Source organism: Chaetodon trifascialis, chromosome 23, assembly GCF_039877785.1.
Source record: "Chaetodon trifascialis isolate fChaTrf1 chromosome 23, fChaTrf1.hap1, whole genome shotgun sequence".
Classification (NCBI taxonomy): Eukaryota; Metazoa; Chordata; class Actinopteri; order Chaetodontiformes; family Chaetodontidae; genus Chaetodon; species Chaetodon trifascialis.
The window spans coordinates 14,951,949-14,974,540 of record NC_092078.1 but is presented as its reverse complement, the minus strand read 5'-3'; the positions used below and the strand labels follow the sequence as shown (position 1 = coordinate 14,974,540).

Below are 22,592 nucleotides of genomic sequence, written 5' to 3'. Positions count from 1 at the left end.
AAACTGAAGAACAAAAGAAGGGCTTTGGAGGAGACAGAAGGGAGTTGACTGGTCTCCTTTACTTGCCTCCTCCCCCTCATAGCCACTTTCACACTCCAAAAAGCTTGATCATTCATGTATGCAGGTCAGACAGAGTCAAGCGTATAGTGCATGTTTCAGCAGCTAAAGCCCTCGAGCACAGGATGTTAAAATGTACAATTTTTACCAGCTGGAAACCATTTCTGATATTCTCACTTAGGCTGCCTTTCTTCATTTGTCTGCTACCAGTGTTTGGTGTAATCACAGCAGTTGAGGATGCTACACGACTGGACAATTATGAGTTAATGATCGCCTTTGGCAATGACACCTGGATATTTTGGATGTGGGTGAAACAGCAGCTGGCACTCAGCTGGGCATTATGTGCCACCTTTGGTCAGTGGCAACAGCTGAAAGCATAAGAACAATGGATTGCTTTGGGCACAAAGCAAAAAACAGCCCAATTTCTATTCTCTCATTAATTAATTGCAAAATAATTGTTTTTCAAAACTGATTATACATTGAGAGGACCACTATACTGATTTTGCATGTTTAGCCCATTTTCTGTAAATCTAATGCAAATATTTCACATTAATACAGACCACTTTCCAAATCATAACACAAGTTTATTGACCAACTTCCTATCTTCCAGCCAATCACTGACTTCATTAATTCAGGTTATCTTTCATAACCATGGGTTCTTAACTCCATCATCACATGATGACCTCAACTGCATACTGCACTGTCAAAAGTTACATCTCAGCTGTCCAGGACCAATCCGCACCTGTCAACACTGGGATTTGAAAATAAGGGAAATTTTCTGGTGCCCCGTCTGGGCTGTCCCACCACCCATACTAATGTCCACATACCCCTTACATTTAGACAAGGGTGCACACAGTGAAGCCTAAAAGCCTGACTAGGCAACAGCTTCATTAAAAATAACAGAGAAACAAGGATTGGGTTAACTAGTTCCTATGTTAAGTGACTATAATTAGGTAAGGTCAGAGTTAGATACTGGTTGAAAGTGACATGCTGTGACCATCCGTACATTATAAATGAAAAAAGAAAAGGCCATATAAATTGGCAGGTTCACTATCCCTCTCATGTTGATCCTGCTTCTTCTTCTTGTCTTATTGGTGGGTGGCATCTGAATGACTCCTCATCAACAGGTGTTACAGCTAATATTCTACATACTGTCATTAAATAGGCTGTTATGCCTCGCTTCAGTGTTACAGCTAAGATGTACAAAGTCACACGGATGCACCTGTACCAGATTTTGTCCAGCGCAGGGGGAGCAACAGTGTGCGGTCAGCACTACCTGCAGCATTTCACGCCAGGACTCTTCAAGCAGCGGAGGAGTCCAGACTGTGTTATTTCCACCTCAGTGGTATTCTACCTGCTCACTGGCCTGCTCCCGTCCCTGCTGCACACCACCTGTGCAGTGCAACCACACACACACACACACACACACACACACACACACACACACACACACACACACACACACACACACACACACACACACACACACACACACACACACACACCAAAAAACAGGCCATATCACAGTAGCAACCTGGCTGAAGACAGACGGAGTAAACCGATCCATCTTTAGCTCAACTGTGTCCGTGTTAGGGTAGGTTTGTGCGTCTGTCCCTGCATATGTTTGCATGTCAATAAAGTATAATACTCTATTTGAATTTACAAGCTAAATGTGTCACAGTGGTAAAAGATCCAGCTCAAAATTAACACCCCAGTGGGAAAGGATAACAGGATAATACCAGTCTGGCCATTCATCACCAGCAAAGTGGGTGTGACTATTGTGTCCCCTTGCAGTAGAAGTTTCATGGGAATATACTTATTTCTGGTATTAATCGTGACTGCTTACTTCTCAATTGCTGTCCCCTTTCAAGGACAAAAACAACCTCTGTCATTAGCAGCACAAATAAAACATGGAACTAATCCCAACCCCCATCTGCCCTTACTTCACAAAATCATCCTGGAAGGCATTTTGAGATGCTTGCGTCATGGTTTAGTCTTTGAAAATCAGGAGGCATAATGATGCAGATGGTGACTGTCTAGGCTTGTTGTATACATAAGCCAAGATCAACACTTTGTGGTAAAGATGAAAAACACAAAGAATTGTGCTGAATAAAAATAGACGGATGGGACAGGAGCTCCAGTGGGAGGCAGACTGCAGACGTTCTGAGTCACCATGATTTCTGTGCTCTATCCTCCTCCAGTGGCAATGAAAAGTCAAAGAAAAGAGTAGATCCTTGGTCATACAGTACAGAGATTACTGAATGGCTGAGGCAATATAAATGTTCAAAGTATCATATGGTTTATAGTATCAGCTTCAATCAATCCCTTGGACTCCATATTTGACGGAAGCTTTGCCCTGTGATGCAGGATCATATGGCTAAAAGTCCACCACGGAAGATAATCCACTCTCTTGTCTGTACAAGCTGGCATTCCTCCACTATTCTTTGTTCAAGGGGAAATAAAGAGGGTAAGATTTATTGGTATTCAATCACACACTAAAGCAACGGTCGTTCCTGGTGATTGCTTTCAGGTAAAGCGACTGTCAGGACTTCTGCCTATAGAAGCTCCAAGAGCGGAGGAAATGAAATCACGCTAAAGCCAGCTCTGCCTTTTCATCACAATAAAAAAGGGGAGCTGGTATTATCCTCTCACAAGGAAAAGGGAGAGGTGAACTGTCGGCGTGTAATAGACCTGATGTGGTAAAGTGTTGAAAAGGTCAGTGCATCTTCTAGAGTTAAGCCAGGGAGAACAGCTGCAGTGACAATAGAGTAATAGCATCTCTAAGCTTGATCAGACATGTGAACAGCAGAACAATTTTCTTTGGGATTGTGATTTTTTTTCTATCTCTACTCTCTATTGCTCTTGTTCTTGCCTCTATTTTCATGAGCTAAGCCTTTATATACACAGTATTGTATATGCATACACACACACATGCACACACGTATATATACGCACAATATAACTACATTAGATAACATATAAAGCAACAGGGGTACATGAAAGAGAAATCAACATGTTTGACAGCAAGCAGGTCAACATGAGAGGCAACACTAATTCAAATAAAACACCTACATTCACAATGCTTCATGTCTGTCAAAAGAGATTTAAATTGATTAAAAGGGATCGACTCATCAAGTTTTAAGAGTGTCTGCAGGTTGTTCCATTTGCGTGGTGCATCGTATTTTAGAGCCCGTTTCCCAGTCTCAGTACTGACATGATGATCCTCCAGGACTAAACAGTCTTGGGACTTGGAGACTGAACTTGATTTATAGTTAAGACATGAGAGTTTCTCATGTAGTTTCCCAAGAGGTGCTTTATAGAACAAACAGACTGCGGTGCCTTTCTCTTCTGAACGCTAACGACTGCCACCAAACTGTCATATAGCAAATATTGATGCATTCTAAAACCATCCCCAGTTATGAACCTAAGGGCAGAATGAATTCTAGAGGTTTCACAGTTAAGGAAACAAAAGGCAAGTTTCCTTTTTAAGGACTAAGTTCTTATTTATTCACACAGTATGAAGTTACTGGGACACTGCACATTTCTGTAAATGTGCCAGTTTAGCCAACCTGGCTAACATTCACCTGCAGTCCCTGGGCAGGTGTAGTGACAGCTACAAAAGACACAAAATACATTAAAACAGGAGTGGTATATGTATTAAAAATATGCTTTCAACCTATTTAAAGTGCATGCTCATTTTATATAAATGTACTGGAAACATACTTTGCAATATTTAAACACACTTTAAGTTCACTTAAGTATATTTTTTCACTTGGAAAAACTGGACTGAGAACCATTGAGCTTATGCTCAACTACTGAGATAAACTGCAAACCAATTACATGATTTTGAGATGATTGAGTTCAGTCATTTAAGAGAAGATGATCAATAGTATCATAAGCCTTAGATGAGTCAATGAAAAGGGTGGCACAATCCTGCTTATTATGTAATGCACTAACGTCATTTAGTTGAGATAAGTGTTCTCACCTGTTCATTTAACAGTTTCTGGTAAAATAGACATGAAAGTTTAGAAATTGGTCAAAAATTACTCAGCTAATTTGACAGACCCCTTTTAATCAAGGGTAGGACATAGACTGTCTTCAACAACTCTTTCTGTACCACAGTCAGAATAAAGACATAAAATAAGCATTCAATTAAAAATGGAGCTGCTACCAATAAGAGCCTTAGCTCTAACCGATTAGCCTCCATGGACTTTTTTTTGGATAAAGTGAAAGAGGAGCATTCAACACATTTCTAAAATGCTTCAATGACAATGCAAGTGAGTGCCAAGTTTGTTTGCCCAGCAAGGTGCACTATGATTAGAGTCAGATGGAGGAGATCTGGCATTTTAAAATATATAACCTGAAGAAATAAAGTGTTCTCTGAATGCATCTAATAAACTCTTTCCAACCGAGATAGTGTAGAACCTTGAACAACTTCAGCAGGAAAAGATGAAACAGAATTATTTAATAATTATTTTAAACTTAGCTGGATTTTCTTTACTTTCAGATAGTGGAAGGACATAAACTGATGAGCATTTCAAATAAAAGTGAGTCTATTACACGGGGGAGATTTTTGGCACTTTGTGCCAGGCAGCATCCACAGCACTTAACATACGGACAGAAACATTTCAGCTCGGAAACAGAAAGTGTTTGAAATTCCTTTTGACGGTGATACGTGGTTTGGATCTTTGCAATTTCATGTCATGGATGCATGCTACTGGGCAATGGTCACTGAAGTCAAGAAGAAAACACCACTAGATTTATAAGTGTGGCCTTTTCTGCATTTTTTGGATTTGGTCAAGTGGGGGAGGAAATAAGTAGCGGCTTGATCCAGGCTAACTCACCCTCGATCTCTGAGATAAACAAGGAAGTGATCATATTTTGAGGTTCTCCAGGAATGGTGCCGGTGAGGAGCTTATGATCCAGGCATAGAGAGGAGTGAAAGAATAAAAGTCCATAAAAATGCTAAGAGATTAACACCCTCAATAAACATGATCGGTTGGCCTACTCACCAGGATAAGAACAAGCCCAGCCAAACTAGAGGCAACCACCAAGGCATTCAAATTGGCTAAGAATTATAAATAAATTAAGATCCAGACATCTGGCGAGTAGGGTGGCACGGTGGAACAGCAGGTAGTGCGCGTGCCCACAGCAAGAAGGTTGCCAGTTCGATCACCGGTTCGGGCAGGGGCCTTTCTGTGTGAAGTTTGCATGCGTGGGTATACTGTCTATACTCATACTCACCCGTTCCAGAACAACGTGTCAACAACCATTTTGGAGCAACACCTCATAAGCACCATCATGACCTTGTGTCTGATGCTGCTTCCTAACATGTTGATAACATAACCAGTCTTTCAGAATGCTCTCAAGATGTATACTGTAGGCTGTGCATTATTATTATTATCATTGCATAGTGAATGTGATTCAGATACAGATGTATTTTTAGTACATGAATAAAACCAGCCTGACTTTCACTCCACAAGGCCAGCCAGGAGCTCTCACCTGTCTCATCAAGGAAATGATGAGACACACACACACACACACACACACACACACCCACACCCACACCCACACCCACACCCACACCCACACACACACACACACACAGTCTCTAAGTTATCACTTTTTTTTAGATATTGTATAACCGTTCATAGTTCTGTGGTTTCCCTGATGTTCTTGAACGTGACAAACACTTAGGGGCTGAGAAGCCTGTCAGTCATTGTCATTCCCATGACAATGGGTTGTTTGGAGGTGGGCGGGAACTGGGGATGTTCTGAGTGTGTAAGCGAGTGAAAAAGCCAAGCTAAAAGTTGGTCAGCTGAGTTTGCTTGTTTTTGTCTTGGCTACGGCCCACAGAAGCCTGGTTGTTCACGAATAAAGCATTGAGAAACCAGCCAATGGTAGTGGTTTATGTACCGAGAGAGGATACAACATATTTAAATATACCAACAATCCCCTGCTATGCTAATTTCACTTAGCGGTTGGCGTTGTGTTAACGTCAGGCTCCTTCTCCGGGGTATCTAGAGAAGCTTCAGCTTCATCTAGCTGTTTTGTTTTTTTCTCCAACCTCTTCTGCTGAAGCTGCACCCAAAGTGGCCATGGGTTCAGTGGCACGCTTCAGAAAACACTGAAAAAGTGTTGCCTGGTGTTGTCTTCGTTTCATCTCTTTGCAATTCACTCGCTGATTTTCTCCTTTATGCAATACTGCGGAGAATGCCTGCTAAAGAATTGTGTTGTTGTTGCCGTCACGGGCAACGGAATTCTTAGAGGTCCAAAAGTCATGTGAACACAGACTGGGTTAATGTAGTGAATTAATCAGCGTGTGAAAGTTTTTACAAAATGATGTTGTTACGCATGCTCACAAGTGGATATATGGAAAAAAAATTCTAACGAGTATAGGGCGTATACCGGCGTATCACGCAGACTACAGCACTGGCTCCAGCCACCCCACAACCCTGAAAGAGATGGTCAGGTATAGACAATGGATGGATGGATCTGGCGATGACGAAAATCTTCTATCTTGTTAAATCCTGGATGTAAATGTCAATTTATAGAGCTCATAGTGGACAAACGAAGTCCTACACAAAGTCTTTAACTATGTAGCCTCATTTCTTCAATATTTCACATTTTACAGTTGTTACTGGTGACTTTGTATGACTTTGCTGCTGTGCCCAATTAAAAGAAGACTAAACAACAAGTATTAGGGGAAGGCATTATGTTTAACTCTGAGCTGTAAAGATGATTCAAAAAAATGCATGGCTTAGTGGAATACAGAGACAACAGCTGGCAGAGAAAATGGGACTAGAAGCCGTGCTTATTGTATAAACTTGGCATGCACTTCTGGCATAACAAGATTAACCCTATTTTCACATGAACTATGTTTTCTGCATTTACAGTGAATTCTTAGGATCCAGGATGACCTCTAATCTGATTCCATCCTTCAGTCCAAGTTATCCCTTGGCAATAAGCCCACGCAGGGGACAGAGGAGAAGATAAAGGGCGACCATTATCACCAGCACACACTGCCCCTGGCATTCTACCATTTGCAATTAGTGTACTATATGTCCTTTTTCAGGCTCTGATAGTCAAAAAGCCCTTTAATGAGAAGACTGTGAGTCAATATTTACCATCCCTGCTCGGCTTGTGAACAGTGACGCCAGAGGATGTGTGTGTCAATGTGTTTGTGTGTTTATGGAAATGTGTGATTAAGTCTTTTGCTGAGAAGGATGGCTGTGAATAAATGCAGCGCTATGTTGTGATGACTGCTCAAAAAGCATGGAGAGATTGAATGATTACAATAATCATTTTAGAATATGAAAATAAAGTCTGTTTTCTTGCATCACGTTATCATATCATCATATTGACGCTGATGAAACTGAAAACTATCATTAAGGTCCATGCCTGTGTGGCAAACATTAGTCAGTGGGGGGAACTGGATGTAGAAAGGAGAAAATGTGAAATGTCTTCACACAGATAGAGAGAGAGACAATCCCACTGTACCTTCATCTTTCCTTTTCTTGCAGATATTTCGATACCACCTGTCAACCTGCCGGTGAGACACTGAAAAGTCATCCTCGCCATCGAGGCCTCACACAAACTGAGACCCATAGTTCCCACATCTTTCCTCTGATTGCAGTTCTACAGCAGACACACAATCTGCAGGCTGGCATCGCCATGTGCTGCCCCTCAGCACTCTTGAGGCTGTTCCATTATCACTGTCAAATTTCATCCTGGGCCATCAAAGACATAAGCCTATTCTTAAGACACTAGACAATTTTGTCACTACCTCTGCCACATTGTTATGTCATACAGCATCTTTCTGTCCACCAATAAGCCAAAGTACTTCCTTTACATCCCTGCGCTCTTCATGCTTTACAATGTCATTCATTCCTGACTGATTCTTCTACCTCCATCTAAATCTCTCCTTTATGTCCAATTCTCTGCTGTATGTTTCTTTTTAAGTCATCTAGTTCAAGCGAGTTTGGCCATCTTATTGAGACTTTGAATGCTATGATTTCTATGACTCACTGTCCTGTCTGCTGTACAACATGGTACTTGGTGGTACAAATCTCTCACTTTCTTCCCCATGCTCTTGTAGAACAGGACAGATTGTGTCAGATTACCATAAGCAAAGTTATTTCATCGAGCAAATTGGAAGTAGTGTAATAATAAAAAAAAATAAAGCAGAAGTTTTATCCTCGATGTTGTCAAGTCTCACTCAGCAGCAAGGCAGGAGAGCTCTGATGAGTCACAAGCACAAACAGCTTGCAACTTGAGTGATGGCATTACAGCAGCAGGCACATCAGCAATCAGAGCTCATTTCCTAGTAATTTGGTGTCGCCGGCGCTGCATTAACTCCATAGGTGGTCCCGTCTGTTTGGAAGGCTAAATAAATATATAAATGTCATAGAACGAGCCAAGTTCACAGGAGATCTATAAAGTAATAATGAATGCCACCCTGTTTGCCGAGACATCAGCAGTGATGACACCTTAGCTCATTTAGATGGCATTTAGATGGCCAATTTGAATCCCACAGTGTATTGGTGGGTATTTTGCACCTGTATCAACAGTGGCTCAAGTCACACACTCTTGGCTATGGGGCACGATGGGAAGCATCAGAACTTTCTCTACTCCATATATCAATACTGTCATATTACAGAGGCAGCGGTCTTTGGCTGTCAGAGGGAGGGGGATTACAGTCCTCTTTTGCTGCTCAGCTGGCAGGTGTTTGATTGAAGTGGAATCCCAAGAACAGATAGTGTGAGTGGTTTTCCTACAGTCTGTGGTACAGCTATGTCTTCCGAGCCTCGCAGTGGTCTGCAAAATCTCCTCCACACTTTCATGCCTTTTTCACCCTGCTGTTTGTTTCCCCCAACCATTCTTCCCTGCCTCACCATGTATCTTGTTTATGACTCAATGCACAAACAAGTTGTCCCGGAGAGGGCCACAGGGGGGTCACCTGATGCATGGAGTTGCAAGGATCTCTTATCAGTCACAATACAGTCAGTCATCATTTCCAGCAGCAGCTTGGGGTTACAGAGCAAAACTGGCTGACCGAGATTAACGCTTCGCTGACTTTCTCGCCTACTGTGCACAAGTATGTGCAATAAACCAAGCTGTCATATCCTGCCCTGCTCTGTAGGTTATGTATTTAATTGTGTCATTTGTTCATTAATTTGTTGATTGTTTCCTCTTTTATTTTGATGTACTCACCTCTCGTTTCCCGCCTCTGTGATTGTCTGGCCCACCCTGATTAGTTTCACCTGACCCCCACTGTCCTTCCCTCCCTAGTGTATTTAGTATGTGTGTGTTCCCCTCTCTCAATGCCAGTTTGTCTTTGTTGCCTGTGTCAAGCCTTCCAGCAATATGTCCCTACTGTACATTTATTAGTGTATGTAGTGTAGTGGATGTAGTGGATATTTTTTTGTTTGTTTGTTCGTTTTAATCTCTGCTAGTTTCCCTGACCCCTTTGAGTCTGGATTTCTCTACCTTTTCCTCTGACTCATTACCTGTGTACCAAACCTCTTCCTGTCTCTGAGTTGTACTTTTGAGTTCTTTGACCTGCTTTTGCAGCAGTTCTCAAAAAACAAACACAACATGACTGTGACTCAATTTGCTGGACTGTAAAATATAAATAATGAACACAATTGGGCACTCCTCTGAAGTTGAAGTTAGAATTACACATTGACCCAGAAGCTCTGTACAGCCTCTGACCATCCAGTGTATTGAGGAGGTGTGTTGTTTCAGCCAAGTTTTGATGGAATGGCAGAATCAGACAGGGCATTATAAATGTGTTTTATCCAAATGTTTCTTTTGTGTTCAGCTACCTTGCAACATGAGTGGAGTATCATATGTTTATTGAGGGGTAAAAGTCTGAAAGAATTGGCTCAGTTTCTGATAATGTGGTCTAAGCACACTGTCTGCTGGTGATCCACGAGACTGATTTTGAGTTGTGTGTAACAGCGTGAGTGACCCCAACTGCTCAAAGGTTTTGCTTTTTTTAATTTCTTTTATGTCAGCATGATGCCTCACTTTAGCCAGTATCTGGCTACCTTTGTTACAGTATTAGCAACGACATTTCTCAGTGGAAATGGACACAAGACAGTGGTTTAGCAACAACAAAAGTTCACCTGATCAGGACAGTCATTCAGTAGGTGCAGCCCACTACAAGAATCAGCTACTGCTAGTTCTGTAGATTCCAGTCATGAAATAGGAACTAGCGTTGATGTTACCACCAAGTCGTCAACCACAACTGCAAAGGGAAGCTACCACCATGCTATCTCTCCCACCATCTCCTCCTCCACCACCACCACTGGGACCTGGGTTGCCGTAAACAGCACCAGTAGTTACCTCAGCACAGGATGGCAGTTGCGCATCTGTCAGCAGTCCTTCTCCCAACCCTCATCTTAGAGAATTAAGCAGTGTAATTCCAGGTGACTTTGGCATGGATAATCCCAAACAGGTACTCCTGGATAGTTTTCCAGCTCTGCTCTTCTCAAGGAAGAAACACACTTTTGCCAGTGCATGGTACCATAATCATATTAGTCGTATCATTTTTGTGTTAAGTTTCATGTTAAGTTGCTTTCCTGAACTGCCTCCCAGCTTTTAGGTATTAAAAACATTGGGCCTTTTTCAATGCACGTTTGTCAATGTCAAGCAATAGATATGTGAGAGTAGAATAAAATGAACTGCACATAGTCTTGCTTGTTTGACATGCAGTGCTGTTTATGGCACTAATGGAACGTTTTTAGTGACTAACAACGAATTTAGGCACAGGATTGTTTGAGTATGAATGTAAGGTTTAATAGTGTGGTGAGACTACACCACTAAATAATAGGCTGCATCGGGTAACAATTAATCTTATTTATGCTTGAAGTCTATTTCTACAATATTTCACACACAAACGCAACATCAGCAGCTGGTGGTTTATGTTGGTAATTGTCATTTTTCTGCTGGTTTACAGTTTTTACCAGTGAGGTTTCTTGACCTCAGCTGTATTTAACGACAGTGTTCTTCAGTTCTTGTCTCCTCTGTTGAATATCAAAGGGTTGACGTTGCTGAATGCTTAGTAACCAGCAGCAATGTATTACATGGTAAAGTAACTGTAGTGATATCACAGAAGAGAACATATCTAAAATTCCTATTTGTTCCTTAAAAATTGAGGAAAGACTGAAAAACATGGGGATGTTTGAAACTGATTTCAATTAATTTCAACGTTGCATAAGCAGATATTTTTTTTATACAGAGGTAAAGTTTCAGCTGCTCATAAATGGTAAGATGCAGGAGCAGATATTGAAATAGAACATGTGTGACTTTGCCTGATAGTACACCCTTTTCTGGTGACTGCAGCCTCTGGGGAGCCGCCTCTCTGTTAATTAACAGTGCACACAAATAGACAGGAGACCTTGAAGGTTTTAAAAAAAAAAAAGTCTATAGACTGAATAAAGCTTTGTGCCAAACACTCAAAAACCTATGTATATGAAATTTAAAGCCACTGAAGTGAGTACATTAGGGTACTGATCCTGCATAGCCAACACGTTAAATACAAGCCATTAGAGAATCCCTTATTGATTTGCTTTGTTGTTGCATTAGAAAAGCTGTCTAACATACTTCTGCAGTGTGTTGTGCATGTATTGCAATGAGAGCCACGTTGATGATCTCATCTAATACTTGAAAAAAATCCTGTGTAAATTATCAATAATTGTCTAAACTATATATATATTATGGTTTTACAACATGGTGACATTGCAGTCACACATGCACTGTGGGACTGCAACACCCTAAGCACTTTAAAGCATTAGGGACAGAATACCACTACAAAGCTTTTTAAAGGGTTAACTTCACGGTTATTTTTTGTTTGCCATTGTTGTTGTTGTCTGGGCTTAATGTTTCTACTATGGCTCTACCACAGTGGGAATGGACAGCAAGTGACATGTGGCAGGGATGTATGAGCCAGACCTCTCGCTCACTTTTCCACTTGTGGAATGACAGCAGGGGTAGAGAGCAAGCTTTAATTGTATGTGACGGCTGATCACACTGGCAGAGACCTTCAAGCCAGTAAAGACTCACCTGAGAAAATGGTGAAAGAGGTGGTGGACTGGAAACATCACATTGACACTCTCCCTAGAAGCCATTTGCTTGATTGCACCCAGTCCACTTACATACCACACTACCACCCCAACACATTATACAAGTCAAAACAAATATGTTTTGCGTGTGCTTAGCACTCTCCGACTCCTTTGAGTCAAGCAACTAAATCTCACATTTATCCATTAATGCTTGCTTTTTGCTTTCTCAAGGAGAAGCAATCTGCATGAAAGTATTCATAAGATGCAAAAAAGGGCAGGAATTAAGGGATTAGGGACTTAAGGAAGTCTCTCATCTGGAGCAGTTGTTACCGGATTCTTTTTTTCTATTTTTTAAACGCAACCAAAACCAGGACTAGATCAGCTTCTGTTATTTGGAGTGCTTATCAATATAGGGCCCTCCTCCCTTCTCAAAAGGTACAGAAGAAAGAAGAAACATGAGAGCAAGACATAAGAAGACAACTTGAATGAGATAAGCATGTAGCATAAAATCCTTTGATCGAAGTATGGAGGAACAGGAATATTGGGCACCCATGCCTAAAAAGTGGATTTTGGTGTTGCTGTCTGTTCAAGTAAGCTGGGAATCTATCAGCAGGAGAATGGAGCCCCCAGAGCATGTGTCGTTTGAACTTTGCAGATTGCTCAGCCAGCAAAAAGCCATGACTACACAGTTGAGTGTGTGTGTGTGTGTGTGTGTGTGTGTGTGTGTGTGTGTGTGTGTGTGTGTGTGTGTGTGTGTGTGTGTGTGTGTGTGTGTGTTGGGGGGGGGTATAAGGTGAGCAAAAAACTAGATCAAAATGGGAGTAGATAAAGTAGTTAGATATTTGTTAAATGTGTAAGATATAAATATTGACAAAGAATGGTAAGATGCAATTTAATTTCAGAGGGTCACTGACGGTTTTCCACTGGCTGAATTTATCCTGCTGGAAAACTAAATTTGGTTCAGTGCTTCCATCCTTTCAACCTAAAAACCTCAGTATTGTTGTTGAGTTGGGTTTCTGGGAGAAATTTCTCAATCTAACTGATTATTTTTAAAAGGGTGAACCTTAAGTACTACTTTAGTGATTATTTGTGGTTTACAACATTCTTCGTGCTTTGTGGTAGATCTGAATTTAGTGTGTACAATTTACTTCCCAAATACTGGATGTTGTCTCAGTAATTTCCCCTACTTGACCAATTATGCACATTTTTTGTTTTCTCTTTCAAAAGTATTATTATGTAAAATTTCAAATTGCCATTTTGCTATTTATTTACTATGCACTGAGTAATTTTCTTTGGATAACAACACAATCAGTGAATGTATTATTTTTATTACTGCTGTGACTCAAGGAGTAATACCACTAAAACATCTAACACACTTTAGTAAAGTATTTTCATCATCTTTGTGCCCATAGGTTACCCTGACCAATACAACCTGAAATTGAGGGACTTTATAGTGATAGAAAGATAACAGCTACTCTACAACCACCAGGCCCCAACAGCACACAGCAGCTTTGATAAACACCAACAAAATCTCAGCAATCTGATCTACTGAAGACTTGATACATGAAGGGCCTCATTAGACTTTATCAGTGCAGCTAGTTGGTGAAAGCAAAAAGTCATGGCTTGGATTCTGTCAGCATCTGTCGCCACAGCCAGACGTATTGCTGATAAGGTTATCTATAGAACCTCTACAGGCGGCCTTACAGGTTACAGCCCCCTCATTAGCACTACACTTATTTATGTATACAGTACAAGTTAATTGGGAGTTCAGCTATCAGGCAGTGAGCCACCCCCCTCCCCAACCGCACACTCAGCCCTAACTTGCTCCTCCTCCTCCCTCTGTGGCTGCCAGTGGGGAGATTATCGCAATTATCACCATGATGCTTTGTTGGAGGAATGTTATGTCATAATAGGAAAAAAAAGAAAGTGCTGTTCTTTAAGGACAAAAACAGCTAAAGCTTTCAGGACTGCATGCAGTGGGAGAGGATGGAATAAGTGAAAAGACGCGATCCACTGATATTTTATCATCTTATGTAAAGGTGAGAAAACCTTTGACTTATTTTGAACATGGCAACAGGGTTCAAGGGAAATTATTTGTGCCAAACAAAAACTATACAACTGGCTAGATATTATGCCAATGATTACAATTACAATTAGTCATTTGGCAGACGCTTTTATCCAAAGCGACGTACATATGAATTCACATACCAATGGGGCAGTTTTTGGGGTTTAGTATCTTGCCCAAGGATACTTCAGCATGGCGACTGCTGAGGCCAGGGATCAAACCACCGACCTCCTGATTGGCAGATGACCGCTCTACCTCCTTAGCCACAGGCCACATCCTGAGCCAACAATGATAGTTTGGGCTTACTTACAGGACTTTGTGAAATGATGACACATTTTTTTTTAGATTTATTTTATGACACAATAAAAAAATTGCAGCCCCATAACTATTTTAAAAAACTATGTCAACTGCAATTTTATAAAATAAATGTTCTGACACATTTATATAATAATCATCAGATCAATGTGAGGTTGTAGCAGGGCTGGGCGATATGGCTGAAAACTCTATTGCGATATAAGTGTTTTATAATCGGTCGATATCGATAATTATTGATATTTTTTGTGACCTATTTAAAATAAGGATCAGGAAAAAAATACATTCAATTTAAACATTTTTATTTTAAATTGAACCTTCCTCTGATTATAATCCCCTCAGCTATCAAGTCAGAAAGGGAAATGTCAACATAACCATGGAAAACGCTCAACTAATAAATGTTAAAAAAAAAAAGTGTAAAAATGTAAACAAAGAGAAACCTGAGAACTTTTTTTCTGCAGGTTTAGTGCAGAAAGTTCACAAGCTGATTCACCTTCTGCTGAATAAAATGTTTTCAGATATGTGCAGTGTTTTGGAAACATAGCAGAGACTGAGGTAGACTTGACTGAATTATAAAACCAGCCTAGACATATGAACAACTTTAGTCACTCTTCTTATTCTAAACATACATGAACTATTCAATTATATTTTTATTGCGAGTGTGTTTAAAAAAAAAAAAAAAAAACTACGTGTAAGAGATGTTTATAACCTGGCTTCTCCACAGTGCTCAGTGAAGCATGTCTTTAGCTATATGATATGCCGCTGCCTCCGTTACGTCTTCGTGCCTTTTAGATGATTTGTCATCAGGCACTGAAGCAGATACCTCTGCATGGTGGTCAGCTGCTTGTGCAGTGGTGCTGTGGTTGGCGGACGTTGCCAAATACGGCTGCGCTCCAAAGAGTGAGCGCGGCTAAGGTGGTTAAACAAGTTTGTGGTGTTACCGGTCTTGGTGGGGACGACAGTCTTGCATAAGTTACAGACCACATCGGTCTGACTACGGTCCGACTTATAAAATCCAAAAAACTCCATACTGGCGAGCTGACTTTCCCTGTTTTATCGACAATTTCTTCGCTCGCTGCAGCGCTCACTTTCTATTTCTCATCTCACTCCTCGCGAAGCATCAAACACGAGACAACGAGATGGCGCAACCGAACTTGATAATGTTACATTATTGGCGTGTTAGCGTGTCTCTCTCACTGATTAGCGATTACTTCCTACGTTGCTCGGTTACCTGAGAGCGAGTGCCTTTGTTCATGCAACCAACCTCGCTTCGCAACTTCAGGTTTCTTCCAACTAAGAAAAAAAATTATCGAATGTTTTATCAAACGCATTTTTTATTGATATTGATGATGCGTCTATCGCGAGACATATCGCTATTGTTTTTATCGCCCAGCCCTAGGTTGTAGCATAAAGGGTGTGGGTATGAAGGGATTCCTGTCTCACAGCTGGAGACAAGAAAAAGTGAGGTTATTTTAACATTACATTTGAGCTCACATTTCTATCTGACTGAACAAAATATTAAAACAATATTCAGAGCATTGGGTAAAGATATGTAGAGCTGCGGCATAAAAAATGTTCATGAGGGTTGTGGTGTTAGGAGGGGTTCTGAGCCCTTATCGGCCATGAATTACAACAGCTGATAAACCCAGATTACTCTGGCCTGTTGGGGAAAATAGCATCTGTTCATGGCAGACCGTGTTAAAACATCTCCACAGGCTATAAAAAGGACAGTGTGTGATTGAAGCTGAAGCCTTGACTCCCTCAACAGAGTTCTGTCTCTCTCTTTCCTTCTCTCACTCTCTACTCAGCTACAATACAGGCTCGCCTGAGGTGACGGCGTCTTGCAGTAAAGGGGTGCAGCCAACCTGATATGAAGGGTGCAGGCCGGTTAACTGGAGGGCACCTCAGGGACCCAGGTCTCTGCTTTATTTCAACATATACATATATGTGTGTGTGTGTGTGTGTGTGTGTGTGTGTGTGTGTGTGTGTGTGTGTGTGTGTGTGTGTGTGTGTGTGTGTGTGTAGAAAGTGATGATGAAACTGGATTGAAGATTAGTGAGCAGTAATGAACTTGGCAGCTGGCTTGGAACTTGGAAAAGGGCTGCCGCATCAACTTTTTTTCCCTTATAAAAGGTGATATCGTGTTTATTCCACTGCCAGACAACAAGCAGCAAACATACAATTTTCTGTGATACTGCCTCATATCATTTCCTCTCACAAGCTAAAAAACAAAATCACTAAATTCACTCCTACACTACATAACTGCAAATAAAATACATTATTGAAATTACTCTGTTATCAGTAAATCTTTTTGCCCATTTGCCAACTCCTGATTATTACACAATGTCTACACAGGCTGCATAGTGAAAGGAGCATGTTAACAGAGCTGCAGGATGAGTTCAGGCACAAAACACCCAAGCACTGTAGTTATGCACATGAAATTAAAATGTAAAAGTACACCTCGGGCCCCAAGTGGCTAGAGTACAAGTGCAATGCAAATCCTTAACACTGCCAGAGGAGATAACTCCATTAATTAGAACAATATCTGTCCAATCAGAGGTGCATCAAATCAGTGACAAACGTGACTACAACTGTGTAGACAAGCCTTTTTATTTTAATTAAAATGAGATTTTAAAAGAGTCATTTAAAGCACCCTCAAAATCTTGTCTTTGCTGACCTCTAAGGACTTGATGAACGGGTGAAGCTGGGTGTGGTCACAGATGAAACAAACTGGAAACGTTTAACCAGAGGGGGCAGCAAAACACAGACACAGACTTTCATTCTGGAAATTCCCTGCATCTAATCTTCTAAAATCAATGTGAAAGCATTTAAGTTCACCGTCCAGTGCATTTGTAAATTGCTACACTGAAATGGCCACAGAGATCAATAAATTCAATCTATGCTCATTTTAGTCTTAGTTTTATTCTGAAGTCCAGTTTGTCCTAAGAAAGAAATTTTTCATAAGTAAAACATATTTCCTGTTCCTTTGGCCGGACAAATTTGTTATTTTCACTCAATTCCAATGAAGTGACTGGCTGTGGATTTACCATTTCTGTCTGCAAATGGTTTAAAAGTCAGGTGCAAATCCACCCTCATGGCAACCTGAAAGACTGATCACAGTTTGTTGTGTAAATTAATGTATTAATATCACAGCAGTCATTTTCACAAATTGATTTAACCTCTAATTACCCTGACTTGAGAGCTCATAGCTGGCTTGCCCCACACTGTTGTTCAGGAGTCAACAGAGAACAAAGCCAGGGTCAGCATCAATTATAAAAACAATGGCCCACAGAGGCACAGAGAGGCTTTAATTACAGCCCCTAATGGAAAAGGCCTGACCATAACTACTTCAAAATGCAAGCTAATGGGAAGAGAATCTATGAATATGGTATGGAAGGTGCACCGACATGCACACATGCAAGAGCGTACAGAAATGTTTGAAGATTTATATAGAGTATGTTTGATCCTCTGTGCGCATTCAATGTAACATTTGTGAGATAAATCTGAATTTTGTCTGAGCTCAGAGGTCAATTTAAAAAAAATTATCAGGCTGACTGTGTGCTGTTCACCTTCAACCTTCATCCTGCCTGAACAACCTCCTACTTCACCTGAACAATATTAGTGTGAATGAACAAACATACGCAAAGCTGTGACAGACATGAATAAAGCGAGCTAAAGGTGAAACAAAAGAGTGAAAATGAGGTGTAAGCTACATTTCATTTTCTATACCCGACTATCCCTTTTCGGGGTTGCAGGCGGGCTGGACCAATTAACCTAATGAGCATGTTTTTGGTCTGTGGGAGAAAGCCGGAGTGCCCGGAGAGAACCCACGCATGCACAGGAAGAACATGCAAACTTCACACAGAAAGGCCCTGCCCGACCCGGGGATCGAACTGGCGACCTTCTTGCTGTGCTGTGGGCACAAGCACTACCTGCTGAGCAACCGTGCCACTGGTGTAAGCTACATGTCTTTTTTTAAATGTAATGTGTATTCATTGTCAGAATTTGAGAAGTGGAAGGATTAGGCATCTCAACACCATGTATTTGTCAGAGAACCCAAAGTATATACAGTGCCACGCAAACGTTTGTGTACCCTGGGTCAAAATCTCTGTTACTGTGAATAGCTAAGCAACTAGAAGATGGCCTGATTTCCAAACAGCTTAAAGTTAAAGATGACACATTCCTAAAATATCTTAAGCAAGATTACTTCATTATTTCCCTCTTTTACACTTTCAAAATAACAAAAAAGTAAAAGGGCCGGAAACAAATGTTTGGGCATCCTGCACGGTCAGCACTTAGTAACACCACCTTTGGAAGGTGTCACTGCTTGTAGACGCTTTTTGTAGCCAGCTAAGACTCTTTCAGTTCTCACTTGGGGGATTTTCCCTCATTCTTCCTTGCACAAACCTTCTAATTCTGTGAGATTCTCTTTGAAGGTCTATCCACAGATTTTCTACGATTTTTAGGTTGGGGGACAAAACCTTCAGCTTGATCCTCTTGAGTTAGTCCATTGTGGATTTTGAGATGTGTTTAAGATCACATTCCTGATGTAAAAGCCATTCCATTCCTCTTCAGATTTTTTTTTTCTTTTTACAGACCGAATGATTTTGCTTCCAGAATTTTCTGGTATTTAATTGAATCCATTCTTCCCTTGACCAGTGAAATGTTCCCCGTGCCACTGACTGCAAAACAAGCTCAAAGCATGATCGATCCACCCTGTGCTCAGTAGTTGGAGAGGTGCTCTATTCATGAAATTCTGCACCATTTTATCTCCAAATCAGTCCACAGGACTTGTTTCTAAAATGCATCAGGCCTGTTTTGCAAACATTTAAAGCAAGTTCCTTTGCAGTTAAACAGAGGTTTTGATTTTGCTTTGTAGCAACCCAACAAGCAGTGCTCTCGTAAAGTTTTCTTGGTGTTCCAGACCTCAGCTTGACCTCCAACTGTTCCTGTTAACGGCCATTTCTTGATTACATTACAAACTGAGGAAATGGCTTCCTGAAAATGCTTTGCTTTCTTCAGTCTTTGTGCGAATCAATTATTCAAATTTTCAGAGTGCTAGGCAGCTGCTTAGCGGAGCCCATGGTTGTTGATTGTTGGGACAAGGTTTGAAGAGCCACAGCATTTCCAAAGCTTTGAAATTTGCATCACCTGGCCTTTCCTAACAATGATTGTGAACGAGCCATAACCATAACAAGCTGATTAAGGTCGGAGAGACATTAGTGAAAATTATCTGACGGCTCAAATGTCTTGGTGCGCATGGTGCTCCTTTTCTTTTTTCCATTCTAAAATGGTACAAAATAAAAATGATACATTGATCTTAAGTAAAATGTTGAAGAGAATGTTTCATCTTTAAAGTTATGACTTTTGGAGGTCAGTCCATCTTCTATTCACTTAATTATTCAGAGTGCCAGAAATTTTGACCAAACTTTTGCATCCTCTGTAAATACAATAGTCAATGTACTTCAGACATAATATGCTAAATACATTCACATATGGCAGCAACAGATACATACACACACAGCAGTGGCGACTTTCCTGTACAAACAAAGCCAGTTCAGATTGCATTGCAGTATCAAGAGTGAAGATGCCGTTAAGTGTGGCTATTTGAAAAAATACAAATGAAACACAAAAAACATCAGCCTGCTACTTCTGGTTATCTAATTGTCTTCAAATGAGGCTTCACCCTTAGGGGCCACCATAAAATCATTACTGCACTGCCATTAGAGCAATGTACAGAACTACTGAGAACTGAGAGCGTTGTGTGACATATTTTTTGTTGTTTGCCGCTTTAGAGGTCTCGGAAATCGAGCATACTCTACCAACTGTAAACCTCTGTGAAGAGCATCAGTTAAATGCCTAAATGATCAAGTAGCACATCGTGAATCATCTCGAACAAGACACATGAATATATTGCAAGTGCCACATCTCATCATTAAAAATGTTCCCATGAAATGATGCGTTCTTCCTCCCTGAAGTGAGCAAGCAGTAGCCCTTTAAAAATAAGCTTTCCTTTGACATGGCCCCTTCACCACAGAGCTAACACAGCGAGACACGGATTTGTTAGCGCAGACATCTAAAGTGTCCTAAACCAACTGAGAGAGAGACGGGGGGGACAGAGAGAGAGAAACAGAGAGAGAGACCTTTACATTCCCACCCACATGTTAGATAAAAGGAATAAATACACCGCTGCGCTGGCAGCCAGCCATACTGACCCAATTAACGGTCCTAAAACCAAAGAACATCTCAGAAAATAAATTAACACTGAGCAAATGAATATCTTGATGCCGTCTTTCTCGTTCTTGCTCTCCTCTACATTTCTCACTGTTGATCAACCTGATTTCCTCTTGTTTTATGTCTCTCCTCTTTACCTCCATGTCTACTGTCTGCCTCTATCTTACTGTGTCTCTCCATTTCAAAAGGACAAATGTTTCCTGCAGTCACTGTAGCACTGCATTGGTATTCTGCTCTCAATTTAGCCAGGAGCCAAGCAGTGGTATCTGCTTCCAGCAACCACACAGCAATCTGACACAGAGAGAAGGAGAAAAGGCTTCAAGAATTAAAGAAACTGAGAAATATGAGAGACACAGCAAGATGGCTGGAGACAGACATACCTATATGGCTGTCCAGCAGTGACACCATTTGCTGTGCTATAGGGTCTCTGAACAGCAATAACTTTTCCACAAGAAATGAAGGATTTTGCTTTTGTTTGGCTTCTTCAGAGAGCAAAAGACAAAACAATACAGCTTCTCAAGCTGTTAAAGCCTGTTCTAGTCTTTCTACATCAAAACAACTTAAGGGCTTTGATCTAAATCATGGCTACATGCTGATTTTATTCCTATTACTTCAGATCTATCAAAAGCAATACCGCAACAAAAATTAGAACAAAATATTTGTTTGGGTTGATTTCTTTCTCAGCGCTGTCAAAGCTTATCTGTGAGTGCCACAAAAATGTAAGACTTCAAACAATTGGCACATAACTGCTGGCAAAGTAGTTATCTACCTTTTGAAGCTTCAGTAATTACAAGTAATTTCATCACACAGGACAAGGTAGGAGCTACTGAGTCCATTATTATAGAGGGTGCGATGCAGCATTTCCAGTACATATTATAACAGTAAAAACTGGAGATAATGTGGGAGCTCAGCCCTCCATTACAAATGATCAAGACATAGCAAACAATTTCTGGTGACTGCAGAGGGAATGAGATAATTCACAAGTAAGGTGTGGAGATGCAGAGAGTTTGAAAGAAAGAGAGGAGGGAGATAAGAGTGGAAGGAGGAGAGGCAGGAGTAGGAAGTGCTGACAGCGGGTAAAGGTGAAAGAGAGATAAGTGGAGTAAGGGAGTGAACTCAGGAGAGACAGAGAGGGGTAGGGAGGTGAAGAGAGATGGAAAGCCCAGATAGCCTTGAGAGGAGAAGGTAGGAGGCGGGTGAAGAAAATGCTGCAGGACTAAGAGAAACAGAGAAATGGATGAACGTGAAAGAGAGGGAAAAAAACATAGATATGGAAATGGGATGTGTCAGTGAAGGAGGGAGCCAGAGGTGTAAAACAGAACAGAGTTTGACATGAGCTGACAGCACAGGAGCACATCCCAAGAGCAAATGAAGGCAAGAGCAGTGTATACGGCAGAGACAACAGGCAAAGAAAGAAAGAAAGAAAGAAAGAAAGAAAGAAAGAAAGAAAGAAAGAAAGAAAGAAAGAAAGAAAGAAAGAGATACTTGAAAAGCAATATGTGATTTTGCATTTGAAATATTCTGTTGAAATATTCAGCACCTTTGATGTTAAGTATTGTTTTTTGTTTTTAAATCCCAGCCGCATTCAAACTTGTACCTGCGCCATGGGTAAAACTTGTATGAGTCAGATAATCGCAGAGAAAGTGTTATTTCTTCAACAAATCAATCTTTCAAGCAAAGCAACTTCTTTAAACCTATTTTGATAGCAGAAGAGTGAAAATGGCAAAATTCCTGCCTCAAGCAGCCTTTTCAGAAAGCACCTCACCATCCTTCCTCTTAGCCCTCATTGGGTTTACACCTCAACTACTAAATCCAACTAGAACACGGACATCCTCCTGCCTCACACCAGAGAAATT

General features: G+C 40.9%; 1 protein-coding gene across 5 annotated transcripts in view; it reads right to left on the bottom strand.

Moving 5' to 3' along the window:
* nrxn2b (neurexin 2b) overlaps positions 1–22,592 on the bottom strand; it is a 636,019-nt gene that overhangs the window by 534,266 nt on the left and 79,161 nt on the right. The window lies entirely within an intron of this gene.